The sequence below is a fragment of the Dunckerocampus dactyliophorus genome, chromosome 13, assembly GCF_027744805.1.
Source record: "Dunckerocampus dactyliophorus isolate RoL2022-P2 chromosome 13, RoL_Ddac_1.1, whole genome shotgun sequence".
In the NCBI taxonomy this organism is placed as follows: Eukaryota; Metazoa; Chordata; class Actinopteri; order Syngnathiformes; family Syngnathidae; genus Dunckerocampus; species Dunckerocampus dactyliophorus.
Genome location: NC_072831.1, coordinates 683,985 through 690,789, shown reverse-complemented (window position 1 = coordinate 690,789; position 6,805 = coordinate 683,985).

Sequence of the window (6,805 nt, the reverse complement as noted above, 5' to 3'; positions counted from 1 at the left end):
TCATCATGTCTACCAGCAGATATCATCATGTCTACCAGCAGATATCATCATCATGTCTACCAGCAGATATCATCATGTCTACCAGCAGATATCATCATCATGTCTACCAGCAGATATCATCATGTCTACCAGCAGATATCATCATGTCTACCAGCAGATATCATCATGTCTACCAGCAGATATCATCATCATGTCTACCAGCAGATATCATCATGTCTACCAGCAGATATCATCATCATGTCTACCAGCAGATATCATCATGTCTACCAGCAGATATCATCATCATGTCTACCAGCAGATATCATCATCATGTCTACCAGCAGATATCATCATGTCTACCAGCAGATATCATCATCATGTCTACCAGCAGATATCATCATGTCTACCAGCAGATATCATCATGTCTACCAGCAGATATCATCATCATGTCTACCAGCAGATATCATCATGTCTACCAGCAGATATCATCATCATGTCTACCAGCAGATATCATCATGTCTACCAGCAGATATCATCATGTCTACCAGCAGATATCATCATGTCTACCAGCAGATATCATCATCATGTCTACCAGCAGATATCATCATGTCTACCAGCAGATATCAATATGTCTACCAGCAGATATCATCATCATGTCTACCAGCAGATATCATCATGTCTACCAGCAGATATCATCATGTCTACCAGCAGATATCATCATCATGTCTACCAGCAGATATCATCATGTCTACCAGCAGATATCATCATCATGTCTACCAGCAGATATCATCATGTCCACCAGCAGATATCATCATCATGTCTACCAGCAGATATCATCATGTCTACCAGCAGATATCATCATCATGTCGACCAGCAGATATCATCATCATCATCATGTCGACCAGCAGACATCATCATCATCATCATGTTGACCAGCAGATATCATCATCATCATCATCATGTCGACCAGCAGATATCATCATCATCATCATGTTGACCAGCAGATATCATCATCATCATGTCGACCAGCAGATATCATCATCATCATCATGTCGACCAGCAGACATCATCATCATCATCATGTCGACCAGCAGATATCATCATCATCATCATGTTGACCAGCAGATATCATCATCATCATGTCGACCAGCAGACATCATCATCATCATCATCATGTTGACCAGCAGATATCATCATCATGTCTACCAGCAGATATCATCATGTCTACCAGCAGATATCATCATCATGTCTACCAGCAGATATCATCATGTCTACCAGCAGATATCATCATCATGTCTACCAGCAGATATCATCATGTCTACCAGCAGATATCATCATCATGTCTACCAGCAGATATCATCATGTCAACCAGCAGATATCATCATCATCATCATCATGTCAACCAGCAGATATCATCATCATCATCATGTCGACCAGCAGATATCATCATCATCATCATGTTGACCAGCAGATATCATCATCATCATGTCGACCAGCAGATATCATCATCATCATCATGTTGACCAGCAGATATCATCATCATCATCATGTTGACCAGCAGATATCATCATCATCATCATGTCGACCAGCAGATATCATCATCATCATCATGTTGACCAGCAGATATCATCATCATGTCGACCAGCAGATATCATCATCATCATCATGTTGACCAGCAGATATCATCATCATCATCATGTCGACCAGCAGATATCATCATCATCATCATGTTGACCAGCAGATATCATCATCATCATCATGTTGACTAGCAGATATCATCATCATCATCATGTTGACCAGCAGATATCATCATCATCATCATGTTGACCAGCAGATATCATCATCATCATGTCGACCAGCAGATATCATCATCATCATCATGTTGACCAGCAGATATCATCATCATCATCATGTTGACCAGCAGATATCATCATCATCATCATGTCGACCAGCAGATATCATCATCATCATCATGTTGACCAGCAGATATCATCATCATGTCGACCAGCAGATATCATCATCATCATCATGTTGACCAGCAGATATCATCATCATCATCATGTCGACCAGCAGATATCATCATCATCATCATGTTGACCAGCAGATATCATCATCATCATCATGTTGACTAGCAGATATCATCATCATCATCATGTTGACCAGCAGATATCATCATCGTTGAGAAGGCCTTTGATCGAGTGGAGTTTTGTTTTTGAGAAATTTGGTTTTACATCAGAATATGTATCTTGGATGAAGTTGCTCTACACTCCATCTGCCTCTTTTCCCCTTTTTCATGGCGCCAGACAGGGTTGCCCTGTTTGCCCTCTTCTATTTGCCATAGCCACTTCGCCTTTGGCCATCTGGCTGCATCATGAAGGTGGGTTTGAGGGCACCGCCCGAGCTGGAAGGGTTCTTAAATGGACGACCTTCTTTTGCACACGTTCAATCCAGCTGTCTCTCTCACTTTTGGACACTTTTGGGCGCTATTCTGGTTACAAGCTCAATCGTAACAAAAGCCAACTCCTCCCCCTCCATTGTCTGCCAAAAATATGCCAGAGCTCTCATTCCTTTCAAATATGCAACAGACAGTTGTATTTATTTGGGAAAAAAACAACTTCTGTCCTGCCGTGGAAAAATGCAAAATGGACTTTGAAAGGTGGTCTCGTCTCCCAGTATCCCTTGTTGGTCAAGTTACATTGGTTAAGAGTGTCCTTTTAGCCAAATTTCTCTATCTTTTCTTCTTTTAGGTCCTTTTTTCCATTGCTCAGTCAATAAGCTCATTCATCTGGCATTAGAAGAACGGTGTTGCAACTTCCCAAAGCTTTAGGTGGCAGGCATTGCCTCATCTTTTACATTGCTATTGATCTTGCAGTATTTATAAACTCTCGGATGAAGCGTGCCCTTGCGGGTCGACATGGAGTGTCTAAAGTCTCCGTCCACTCCGTGGTATGTGCTCAATGCCCTTTGACGATGTCCACCTTTACTTCCAACCCTGTGGTATCGAACGCGATTAAAATTTGGACTCCAATTAGGAAGAGCCTGGGCATTCACAGGGCTTCAGACATGGCTCCTATGATTAATAATCATTTGTTTGTACCGTCACGCACCAATTCAACCTTTGGGTTGGACAAAGGGACAACCAGACTAAAGGATTTTTACAATCCTGGGACGTTTATGTCTTTTTTCTGAGCTCTCGGATCAATTTGATTTGCACAACTGTCATCTATTTAGCTTTTTTCAAGTAAGGAGCTTTATTTGCTCTGAAAATCCCAAATTTGACTCGTTACTAGCCCTTGATCCCGAGCAAAAGCGGCCAGCATCGAGTATTTCTGGTCTTATCAGCATGACCAATGACAGCCCATCGTCCGCCCCCAAGGAGTCCTGGGAACAGGAACTTGGAACCATTTTGCCTGACGATTATTGGCAATTGGTATTGCGGTTAGTCCACTCCTCCTCCATTTGTGCAAGGCCCGGCCTGTTGCATTGTCAAGTGGTGCACAAAATTCACTACGCTCATTTGAAATAGTCTCGGATCCACCGTGCAACCGGTATAAACAATCTCCAGCCGACCAGTCTCACATGTTTTGGTTTTGTCCCAGGCTTGCTGCATTCTGGTCAGAAATCTTTAATACTTAATAAAGCGTATAGTACCTTTTTTGGCTTTGTTTGACGCTCCCCTGCAACCAGGTGTATCTAAATCCATGCAGATGGTCTGAGCCCTTGCCACCCTGCCGGCCAGGCGACTTATCCTTCTTCAGCTTGGGTTATGCTTGACGCGTGTACGTGCTGCGTGGAAATGAGACAACTTTTGCAGCGTTTATAGTCAGTGCGTCATGTCCCTGCCGTCAGCCCATATTTTCCCAGACAACAGGGGGCAGCGAAGAGCATTTACGGCCTGCGTACAACAAAACACCATAGTAGAAGTAGAAAGCGTTGTTGACATCACGGAGAAAAGCGTGAGCTTGAACGTTTCTCTGTGTTTGTTCTTGCCTTCACTTATTGGCCTCTTAAATTTGTCCAACTTTTTTTACTGCCTCCTCGTCTCCAATCATTATTGATGACAATCTGTTAATTGCGGTGATCTTTATGAGCCAAATCATACACACGTCTATATTTTTCAATCTCTTCCACCAGGAGCACTTGCTCGTCTGCCATGTTGTTCCACGCAGGACCATCCATGCATTTAGAACAGTTCCAAATTTGTGGTTGCAAAAGTGACCCAAATTGACCATGCGGACTTCGCGGGTGCATTACAAATAAACCAAGCTTTAATTGGAAACTTCCTCAGCCTCCTTCACATGGCAGTTGGATCAGGAAGCTGTTACTCTCCATTAGGCTTGAAAAGCTGAGATTTTCCCTCACTTTACAATAAGGTACACAAAATGACAGTAGTTAATGAGCAACGAACCTACCTAACCCTAGCCACTATTCATTAGTTCCTCATTAGTTCCTCAGTAACTACCCTAAATGTATGTGTCTTAGTTCCTCAGTAACTACTCTACTCAGTTCCTTTTTTAGTTGTTCATTAGTTCCTCAGTAACTGGTCTAAATCTATGTGCCTTATTCATTAGTTCCTCATTAGTTCTTCATTAGTTCCTCAGCAACTGCTGTATTTTTGTGTACCTTATTGTAAAGTGTGAGCGACTCTGGTTAAAATACTTGGTTAGCATGCAGATGTTTTTATCATCTTATGACATCCACCAAGATTGAGCTACTAAACTTACACAATGCACATAGCGCAGACGTAAACTTCATATCCGGATATAGAAAAGAATTTAGAATAAAGCGCATAAAATGCAGTGAAATTTCAATGTAAATGTGCAATGATGGATTCATCTAGAGGATTCAGCTAGTTTTTGTTTCTAAACGGGGACATACCGTCTATCCAAACATATCTTCCTAGCAAATGCTTGTGTGTATTTTTTCAGTGGTGAAAAAAACGTAAAATAATTTATGGAACAAAGAAAAGAGGGTATAAATTGTCCACTTGCACCATGGATATGATAGAAGAAAAAAAGGTGGACTATGTTGTAATTTCTCAAATTTATATCTATCTTAACATTTTTGGGAGTGGAGGGGGGGGCTTATATTGCTTGCTGCCGTACAATAGTTGGACGGGTGGCGTAGATTACACATGTCTAACACGTAACTGCTGAAAAATAGGCCGACCGGATGTAGACGCGTTCTGCACATGCGTAGAACCCAGTTGACGACTGCGTCCCGGGTACGTAAGGTGTAGTGACATGGCGTCTACATCCGACACAGGAAGTCGTTGACTTCTTCTCTGCCGTGTGCGGCTTCCCTAACTAACCGGGTCGCGACAACGCCGTGGCGTAACTGTGGCTTCCAATGTATTTGGAACAAAGCTTAGCTTTGTTTGATTTTAATTCAGCATTTTAAGCTTTATTTTAGCAGCATACATTGCCGAAACAAAGCTTCTTCTGGGCAACAACCACATTTAAAAGCTGAACTGAGCAGATAGTAAGAGTCGGTCAGATTGTGGTTGACTGTTTCTTTTTCTCACCGCCCATTACAAAGGTTTGGAATTAATGCAAGGGCAGGCCCATTCAAAATTTCTACTGCCATTTTTCTAGTAATCGGGGTAATCGCAAGGGTACGCCCACTCTAAATTCTAGTTGTCATTTATTGTTGTGGACGGACTCTTGCTGTGGACGGTTATCACACTTGTGAACAACTTGCAATGTCCTTTTGGGTGTGGGGTGGATGGGTGGGGAGGGTAAACAAGTGGGGAAAATGCAACTGTGGAAGTAGTTTTTCATGTGTTGTCGTTTTGCCACCTGCTACATTTCCAGTAAGGAAAGTTAATCAAAAACATTCCCACATCCAAGAATTCCTCATTTTATCCCGCTTTCACATTTTCCTGCCCAAAAATTCCCATCGCAATGAACATCATTTGATTTTTTTCCCATTCAAAGCCTTCGAGCATCAACATTTTCCTCATTCCAAACATTCCCACTTTTCCCTTCGCTCCACAGTTTCCTCTTCAGCATTCACACACATTTTCTACACAGCTTGTTTCTCTGTGGTTGACTTTTCATCTTCAGTCTTATTGAGATTGTTGATCAAACATTGATGACTTTTTAGGCTTACATTACTGAGTATCATCAAGAGAGTAGCGACTTCATTCTATTTTGCCAGGATGTAACATTGTTCAGCCATATTTCTATTTTTCAGATGTTCCCATCGTCCCATGCTGATTGTTGATTGGCTTGGGCATAATGGAACAATAAAAAGAAATGACACCAATTGGTTGTTCTTATGCGGTGTTACTTGGAGCAATCGTAGTTGTGGTGACCATGAAGGAGTAAGATCACAGTGCACCCAGTGTACAACCTGCAAGTGGAACATGCATACCACACATGAAATCTGAGGTAAAGGTGACTATAGGGGTGTTATTTCATGTCTAGAGGGCTCTAATCATGTTAAAAAGTGTATTTGGAAGGTGGTAAACAGGTTTTCTATGTCTTATTTTCACTTATGTCAACTGTATTGGGTAATAGGAGTGCAAAAGTGACTACTAAAGGGGTGTTATTTCATGTTTAGAGGGCTCTAATCATGTTAAAAAGTGTACAGTATTTAGAAGGTGTAAACAGGTTTGCGATGCTCAAACTAACAAAGTACTCCATTTATTAATAAGGAATCGTACTTTGCCGAAATTCACTTATCACAGTCACGTCTGGAGCCAGTGAACCACCATACACGAGGGATGACTTGTCTTATAAACGAGGGACGACTGTTAAAATGTTCTCATAATTGACCTTGTTATCTACTGTGTCTTCTTTTGCAGAGAAGATGCAAGTCTTCT